Here is a 10068-nt window from a genome sequence, read left to right on the forward strand (position 1 = left end):
CGTCATTGTACACCTAACCCTTACTGTACCCCACAAAACCATAATAAAAAATACTGATTAATGAAAAAAAAAAAAAGAAAAAGAAAATTATCCAGTTCCTTTTTCTTATCTCATTGCGCTCTCAGGAGAACAACAACAACAACAAATTATTCTAGCAAATGAATTCTCAGCAGCCCCTTCTGCAGCCTGCTCTGCACAGTGCTCTGTTTGTACAATAGTGAGTGTCCAGATCTCTCCAAACTGATAGAGATGAGTTCTTACAATAGTGAATATCCAGATCTATCCTACTGGATGGACATGGGTTCTAAGATCTGGCTCAGTTAAGGCATCATCCAGATTCCCACAAGGTCCTTTGGGAGGTCTAGAAAATATGTGGTTGGGAGCCAATTTTAGAAGCTTATCTGCTCCAGGATCATTGATTGCAAACCATGAGTCTTTTATATCCTCTCTCTTTTTTTATTTTTCTTTTGAGTTGTAGTCTCATTCTGTCACCCAGGCTGGAGTATAGCGGCATGCTCTCAGCCATCCCAGTGTCGACTTGCAGGACTCATGTGATCCTTCGGCCTCAGTCTTCCAAGTAGCTGGAAATACAGAAGAGCAATACCAAGTGGTAGGGTACTGGTGGACAGGGCGAGGCTGGAGAAGCTCAGGGAGGTGTGTAGCACTGCCAGGACTGGCAAACCAGAGGTGCACACTGGGAACCCAGAGATCTGAGTGAATTGCAAAGAATTGCAACACACAGACATGAGGGAAGAAAAGATTTATTTAAGAAATTTCACCCCCCCACAGACAGGGAGTGGGCCTACACTCTAGATGAGTGTGGCCTTGTAGCCCCGCAAGTCTTGGCTTATATTATTTCTTTGGAGATGTTACTCGTGACTGCACGTGACCACCCATGACTTCCATATCGCTCACCTGTGGATGTCTTGGAGATCCTGTGACAAAGAGACCCATTAATGTTCACCCACATTATCATAGCCCCTAGAGAAGAGTGCAAAAAGGATTTTAATTCTCCTGTATCTTCCCGAACAACATTCCTTGGAGTTAATGGAGTGTACACTTCCTCCTTATCTCCTAGGCATTCCAAGTAAGTAACTTCAGGGGTCGTTGACTTCCTTGTAGATAGGGCCCATTCTACTGGAATGAGGTCTCCACTCGCTCCCCCTCTGGGCGGGTCATAACTTTTGTAATTACAAGTTTCATGACTTTTACAGTCCTTGATCAATGTATGATATCTTAGGCCTTGTAAATTCCCTTTACTCTAGGGAAGCTTGATTGCCACTATGAGATACCTCAGAAAACTGGAAGTCTTTCTGAGAAGACAAAGTTGGTAAAGTTAATTACACCTAAAGTGTGTATTTCTTCAAAAGCATAGCTTCTACTTTCTCATCATTGTGTCAGGGTTTAAGAACAAGATGAAAAATGGCTTCCCACTCTTGATCTGTCCTTTCACCAAGCCTGGCTCTTTTTTTGATTATTGTAGAGACAAGGTCTTGCCAAGTTGCTTGGACTGGTGTTGAACCTGCAGACCCATGCAATCCACTCGCCTCGGCCTCCCAAAGTGCTGGGATTACAGGCTGACCCACCGAATGCGGCCTACACTCTTTTATACAGGAGCATGGATTTGGAACTCATTTTTTGCCTCCCCTATTATTTATTTATTTTTAAAATTCTTCTTTAGGGGAGCTTATTTCTTTAGTACTTGAGTGTAGAAAAGGCCAGTTTCTCCAACTTGTCACTGGTGAAAGTGACTCTCCTGCAGGGCAAAAAATGTAGATGCACCTTGACACCACTTACAGGGAACATTGGAGTGTTTTGCAGTCACTGCAGATTGGGATGGAGTCCTGCCGCTCAGCGACCAGGCCACCAGGCGGCACTCCTGTGCCAGAGTTCCCAGAATGCTCCCTGATGTGCGTCACACCTGCTCCTCCCCTCCCCCAAAATCCCGTGCAGGGAGACAACTCAACCTCAAAATGCTACAATAAAAAAAATGCTTTTCTTTTTTCTTGCCTCCTCCAGCCCTATTTGATCACATCTGTTGTCACTCAAGATTACAAGGATGGTAGCCTGTACCCTTATCCAATCAGCCGATCCTAGCTCGGAAACTGCCCAATCAGAGAGAAGCTGAAAGTGAAGGAATGGGTTCTGGGTTCTGTCCAGGACTTTTGTATCCTCTGCCTGCAGAAGTTCTGCATGATCTCAGAAAGAACCACGTGTCTTTTTTTCTTTCTTTTTTGCCCTGTGACATGCGGGTCTGGGGTGTCTGTAGGGAGGATTCTGGGACACCCAGAAGCTGGGAGATAGCAAGGGGGTGGGTTCGAGAACGGGAAGCAGGATGGACCCGGATGACCCAGCTATGGCAGACCAGCCTCCCTCTCACCTCTGATCCTGGAACCATCCTCTCCAGTATCTTGGCCCTGGTCTCCTCTGCATAGGGTGGGTCTGGTCCGGTCCCCAGAGTCCTGTCCCCATAGCGACCTCACCCCATCAGCGGCCTCTCCAGCAATCCCATGTTCTGGATGTGCAGGAACCAGAAGCATCATGGAGGGGCCCTGGGGAAGAGGCTGTGGTCCTGGTCCTGTCCCTCTCTCCTCTTCCAAGGTTAAACGGAGGGTCTGGCACAATGTTGAGGAATTCCCTTGGACCAAAAATGGATCGTGAATCTCTAAGCCACCAGTCAGTTCTCCTGGTCAGAGGTCTCTGGAGGGACTGGGGGGAAAGGCTTGGAGAAGGGGCAAGGGGAAGCCGACCACGTGCAGGTGCTGGTTACCCCACAGTCGCCTGATCTGGGATATCCAGGTGGAAATTTCTAGAGCAAGTCATCAGGGTCTTTGGCAATTTGTCACCAAGTCCAAACCTGGTTCTGCCTTGTGGGACAGCCAAAGTCAATACAAAGAGTTAGAGCAGGGTATGTGACTTAATTTAGAGGACCATTAAAACTGAGAAGATGAGGGGTCTGCAACTTAAAGACCCCACTTGGGCTGTGTTGTTGTTTTGGTTTTTATCCAGGTCAGTAGTGAGGGGGGAGAGGACTCCTTGAGTCCAAAAGTTTGACACTGACCTGGACAACATAACACATTCATGTAGCTATAAAAGCTGAAGCAAATTAGCTGAGATTGTTCACACATGCCTATAGTTTTAGATGCCTGGGATCCTGAAATGGAAAAATCTGTTGAGCTTAAAAGGTCAAAATTGTCATATGCTGGATGTAGCCACTTCAAGCCTGCCTGGGACATGGAGTGAGACTCAGACTCAGAAAATATATTTAAATTATTTTTGAAAATAAAGGCCGGTCTGGTGCAGTGGCTCATGCCTATAATCCCAGCACTTTGGGAGGCTGAGGCAAGAGGATTGCCTGAGCCTGCGGGTTTGAAATCACCCTGGGCAACATGGTGAGACCTCGTCTCTACAAAAAAAAAAAAAAAATTATCTCTGCATGGTAGCACATGCCAGTAGTTCTGGCTATTTTGAAGGTTGAGACGAAAGGATCGCCTGAGCCCAGCAAGTCGTGGCTGCAGTGGCTGGGAGTGTGCCACTGCACTGCATCCTGAGCGACAGAATGAGACTTCAACTCAAAAAACATAAAAATGAAATTAAAATCATATTTTCAACATGTAGATGTGACATGTCCAGATAATCTCCCCTGAAAAGAAACGTTGGAGAAGGAGGAGGAGAAAGAGGGATAAATGGCTTGTCCCCAGATAAATGTGTCCCAGGCCAGTTTCTCTATCTCTCTTCCTACTGGAATGTCATGATTTTAGAGCATGCAAATCTCAACTGCTACTTGTGATTGTCCTGCCTTGTGAGTTTAACTCATTTTGAATCTTCTTGTGATATTCAAGTGCTCTGAAAAATTCTTTTTTCCCCACATGCCTCTGCCTTCTCTTTGTTTCTTCTTTCAGGCTTTTTAGCACCTGTGTACATTCCTCATCATGAATTTATGACCTGCATTATTAAACATGTTCCTTTGTGGTTGTGGAACATGGAAAAACACAGACAACCAAGATTGCTATTGGAGATGGGATATATCTTCAGAGTCTAGTGAAGGATGGAAACAAGTACTATTAAGGTTCTATCTGGATGCTCCATCCGCTCCATGCAGAACAGAAATAATAAAATGAACATTTAAGCAGGGTGGCAGTTACTGCCCTGAATAACTCAGGAAGCTTGGAATAAAAAATAATGTGAAGAGTCTGGCTCTCTAGGATCCTAAGAAAAGAGAATATCAATGCCCTTTTGGGTGTTACAAAACATGGAAGATATTTGTAGCTGCGATTCTACATAAAATATTTGTTTCTTCATTATTAAATTCAGATTATACTTTACAAACTTTTTGGTTAATAATATCACAGCACTGCGTTGTGTTGTCTGTTTGCCTTGCACATGACAATAATTTGTCCCAGCCACTTAGAAGGCTGAGAAGACTGGATATTTTCAGCCCAGAAGGTCAAGATTGCAATGAGCTGTGATTATGCCACTGCAGCCCAGCATGGGAAGCAAAGTAAAGCCCCCCAAAGTGAAATAAAAATGCAGAAACTTAGGTTTACCCCAGATCTGAATCAGAAGCTGCATTTGTGTGTGTGTGTGTGTGTGTGTGTGTCTCACTGTCGCTCAGATTGGAATGCAGTGGCACACTCCTGGCCACTGCAGCCTCGACCTGCTGGGCTTCAGCAATCTTTCTGCCTCATTCTTCCAAGTAGCCAGAACTACAGATGTGTGCTACCATGCCTGGCTAATTTTTTATTTATGGTAGAGGTGAGGTCTCACAAAGTTATGGTAGAGATGATATGGTAGAGATGTGGTAGAGATATGGTAGAGATGAAGTCTCACCAAGTTGCCCGGGTGGTTCTTGAACCCATGGGCTCAGGCAATCCACTCGCCTCGCTCTCCCAAAACACTGGGATTACAGGCTGACCCACCGACAGAAACTGCATTTTAACTAGATATTTAATTCACTGCGGTACACTTTTTTTTTTTTTGAGTTGGTGTCTCACTCTATTGCCCAGGCTGGAGTGCAGTGGCACGCTCATGGCTACTGCAGCCTAGTCCTGTTGGGCACAGGCAATCCTTACACCTCAGCTTTTGAAGTAGCTGGTGTTACAAGCATGCACCATCTTGCCTGGCTAATTTTTTGATTTATTGTAGAGATGAGATCTCACTAAGTGTCTCAGGCTGGTCTTGAACCTGTGTGATCAGGTAATGCTCTCATCTCAGCCTCCCAAAGTGCTGAGATTGTAACCGTGAGCCACTGTGCCTGGCCTTTTGTACACATTTAAACCTGATGAAGGCTGGGCTTGGTGGCTCATCCTGTAATCCCAGCACTTTGGAAGGCTAAAGTGAGTGGATTACCTGAGCCCGGGGTTTCAAGACAAGCCCAGGCAACTTGGTGAGACCTCGTTTCTACAACAAAATTAAAAATAGCTGGGTGTGGTAGAACGTGCCTATAGTTCTGGCTACTCAGAAGACTGAGGCAGAAGGATCGCTGGAGCCCAGAAGGTCAACGCTGGGGTGGCCATGAACATGTGTGCCACTGCACTTCAGCCTGGGCGAAAAAGTGAGACTCCAACTCTAAATAAATAAATAAAAGAATGAATAAAGAAGTAAATAAATAAAAAATAAAAACTTGATGAAATCTTCTAACTCATTTTGGGTTTTTCATCTGACCAATACTACTATTATTCTGTATGATGTTCATATAGCACTCAAAAATAACAAGCCTCTGTTAGTACCTACATTTTGTACATTTTGTAATGTATTACTCACAAAAGTAAAGTATCCACCCTGGATGAGTGAATTTTTATTCCATGCTTATGACTAAGACAATATATTAGATAATATTTTAGGTTATCTACTGTCTTACTGAATAATTCCACTTGTCATATCAGCTGAACCTGTTTTGTTTTTGCGTTTTTTTTTTTTTTTTTTGAGTTGGAGTCTCACTCTGTCACCCAGACTGAAATGTAGTGGCCACTTCCGGCCACCGCAGCCTTAACCTGCTGGGCATAGGCGATCCTTCCGCCTCAGCTTTCCCAGTAGCTGGAACTACAGGTGTGCGCTACCACACCCGGCTCATTTTTTGATTTATTGTGGAGATGAGACCTCGCCAAGTTGCCCAGGTGGGTCTCAAACCCACGGGCTCAGGCAATCCACTCACCTTAGCCTCCCAAAGCGCGGGATTACAGACTGAGCCACCGAGCCCGGCTTGAACATGTTTTCATTACGTTCTCCTTTCACCTAGAGTCCATAACCAATAGATAAATATGTGTTGTTCTATTTTCAGGGACTATTGACATTCAGGGATGTGGCCATAGAATTCTCTCCAGAAAAGTGGGAATGCCTAGACCTGGGTCAATGAATTTTGTACAAGAAGATGGTGTTAGCCACAGGAATCTGCTATTTGTGGGTGAGGAGAGTCTCAAGAAACAATCTTCTATACCAAGGATTTCATGTCTATTTATAGAATGTTTTCTGTGAGTTTCTGCTTTGCACAAATGAGTTTCAGCTTCATGAACCTTTCCCTATTTTGAATTGATTTGTGCTCTTCACCCTATATTAGTGGTAAGTCCCCAAATTTGGGGGCATAAAATATTGCCTGACAACCCCCTTGGGTCACTCCTACTGTGAGAGTTTTTCAGTAATCTTAATAAATCCTGCTCTAAAAAAATATAAAAAACAAAATATTGTTCCCCACACCTTAAAATTCAATAGCTGCCATCTGTTTTTGATTCACTAATACTGAGCTAGGGACCTACAATCTTAAAATTATTCTGAAATGATCTCAAGGTTCTATTGAAAAGCAATATTTGGGGATTAATTTTGTAGAATCTTGTTGAGTATATTCTTTCCTGAGCACAGTACTAGAATTGTAAAAGGAGAATCCCAGCAAGTGTCATGTTACTTTTTCTTTTTTATTATTTATTTAATTTTTATTATAAAGATATGGGGTACAATTCAGAGTTAGGTATATAAACATTGGTCATGCAGGTACCCTTGTTGATGAGGCCTGTCCCTCCCTCCCCTAGCAGTTTCCCTCAACTGCCAATCCCACCCCCTCTCCCCTGTTATTTTCCAACTAATGCCAATCACTTTCTTATAGTATTATAATGGTTCAAGTTTCGATTATAAGCGAGAACTTAAGTAACACTGTTCTGTTTCTGTGATACATCACTGAGCATGATCAACTCCAAATCCATCCAAGTTGCTGCAAAGTTCATATATTTGTCCTTCTTTATGGCTGCATAATATTCCCTTGTGTATATATACCACATTATTTTAATCCAGTTCATCTTTTCTAGAATCTTGTTTAGTGTATTATTTCCTGAGCACAGTACTAGGATTGTAATAGGAGAATTCCAGCAAGTGTCATGTTACTTTTTTCTAATAAAACAGGTCTTGCTGATCATCTATCTGGAGTGAAGTAAGGAGCCCTGGAGACACATTAGCCAGACCCCCAGGTAGGTAGATGTGTATGAAGCAATGACACAGGTCAAGGTGGAAGTAGAGTTTGAAATGAGGTTTGCAATGTGGTCTGCAGCTATGGAAATAGTTCCTGAGGAGCCTGGGATTTTTTTCTCTTGCTGTCACAAAGGGACATATATTGTTCCATGCACTGAAATTCCCCAGAAACCCCTGTTTTCCTTCAGTGAATCTTCTTCAAGATTACAGTGAAAATCAGTTTTTATTGGTTCATAAGAGACTGCACAATCAGACTGTTCTTCTGTTGCTTTGGGACACATGAAAATATCTCCTCATTTATTTACAAGCTATTTTTAGGTTTTCTTTTTGTATTATGTTGGAAATATGTGAGAATAGTGGTGATTTTGGTTTTGAACTCTGAAATCCAAAGAACTCTGTGAATAGATGTTTTATGTTTTCTGCTTTATGATTCCCTTTCCTAGGGAGGTTTCAAATGTGATTCTATAGAAATTCATACTCCAAGTAAGGTTCATGGCTCATGTGGTAATCCCAGGACTTTGGGAGACAGAGGCAAGAACATTGTCTGAGTCCAGGATTTTGAAACCAGCCTGGGCATGTTGGCCAGACCTCTAGTTATAATAGATTAAGAAAAATGAGACAGGCATGGTGGTACCTGTCTGTATTTCTAGCTACTTAGAAGCCTGAGGTAGAAGGATCACCTGAGCTTAACAGGCTGAGGCTGTGATGGCTTAGGTATGCCTCTCTACTCCAACCTGGGTGACAGAGCAACTCCGATGCAAAATAATTTAGTAAATAAATAAATAAATAAATTCGTACTTCATAATTTACCAGAACACAAACTATCACTTTATTTTTATTTTTTTTCTTTTTTTGTGTTGGAGTCTCACTCTGTCACCCAGACTGGAGTGCAGTGGCTGCTCCTGGTCACCACAGCTTCAACCTGCTGGGCTCCGGCGATCCTTCTGCCTCAGCCTTCCAAGTAGCAGGAACTACAGGCGCGCACTACCCCACCTGGCTAATTTTTGATTTATTGTAGAGATGAGGTCTTGCCAAGTTGCCCAGGCAGGTCTCGAACCCGCGGACTCAGGCAATCCGCTCACTTCAGCCTCCCAAAGCATGGGATTACAGGCTGAGCCACCGAGCCTGACTACTATCACTTCAGATAGATGAAAACCTGATGTTATTTTACTTTAACTTTTTTTTTTAGTATGAGCGGAGATTGGTAATTTAAACTCGATATGCCCAGATTTTAAAAATATACTATATCTGTAAAAGGGAAGAGCAGCCTCTGCCTCTGGGATTGTAAAGGGAAGGGGTGAAAAAAATAACTTCAGCCTTGAAACAGGCATTACTCCCTTCCTAGAGGTTTTTCTTTGAAGGTTTCTCCTCTGTAAACATTGCAAGATAAATTGTATCTTTATCGGCTACACTAGTCTAATTAGGACATCTGTTTCTGTAAACTCGCTAGCTTGGTGATGTAAGCAGAATATTGTGATAAGAACTCTGGAAAATGTCCAACTCTAACTTTAGCTAACCAAGATGTAAGCTAGGACTACTTAAGGGAGCTCTGAGGGAGGCTTGGAGCCGTCTTGCTTGAAACTGTCTTCCCGCAAGCGGTCGCCAGCTGGCAGAGCCTTGACTAATAAACTTCTCTTTTGTTAAAATTAAGTCAGTGGGCTGTTATTCAATCGCTCAGACCCTACTTCATATGGGGGCTCGTCCGGAAGAACTAAGCGCTTAAATTGCACCCATTTTAACCGACGGGCCTTGTGGGGCTGCGTCCCCATGAACTCTCTGGGTTTGATTGGGCCTGTATCTGGCAGACTCACAATGCCCCTGGAAGCCCTCAGAGAAGTAAGTCAGGCTCATGATTTCTGTTTTGAGTGCACTCCTGTAGGGATCCTTGGGAAAGCTGGACGCAGTGGTAATTCTGGGGTCCGAGGTCCTAGTGAGGCATCACTGGGATCTCCTGTTTTGCCCTTGGGCAGCCAGATCTCTCTGTTCAGTTTTTGCTGTCTTGTTTGTGTGTTCAGTGTTTGTTACCATCATGTGTGTTATTGTAATTAATATCATGGGTGGGACGGGAGCCGCCTTTTATGCCCACATGGGATAATTGCCAACAGCTTCTCTAAGCTCTCTTCACCACATGAGAGAGGGAGAGAATCCACCAGAAAGCAAGGAAGTTAACCTGGGACCTGGTGGCTGGCCAGCAGAACATGCAGGATTGAAGTGTGTCTTTCCCCCGACAGACCAAACTGGGACCCTAACACTAATCGCGGTAGGGAGTGTCTCACCACTTATCTCTGGACTCTGTTGGGGGTTTCTGGACTGCTGCAGGGTGCCCCACAAATTTATCTAAGATGAGTGAAGTCACTCAAGGGCCACAGAAATCTCCCACCGCTTTTCTGGAGCATCTCATGAAGGCTTATCGGACATACACCCCAATAGACCCAAAAGCACCAGAATACCGGAGGGTGTTAGTCATAGGCTACATCTCCCAGTCAGCCCCTAATATAATAATACTAATAATAATAATAAATTTTTTGTAATCTTTCTCTGGCAACCAAGGGAATAAATAAGCTGTTCTTGTTTTCAAATGCTTAAAGCCAGGTTAGTTAAAAGTAAGTCTGT

This window comes from Carlito syrichta, unplaced genomic scaffold, assembly GCF_000164805.1.
Source record: "Carlito syrichta isolate Samal-C Ts95f unplaced genomic scaffold, Tarsius_syrichta-2.0.1 Scaffold316456, whole genome shotgun sequence".
Taxonomy (NCBI): Eukaryota; Metazoa; Chordata; class Mammalia; order Primates; family Tarsiidae; genus Carlito; species Carlito syrichta.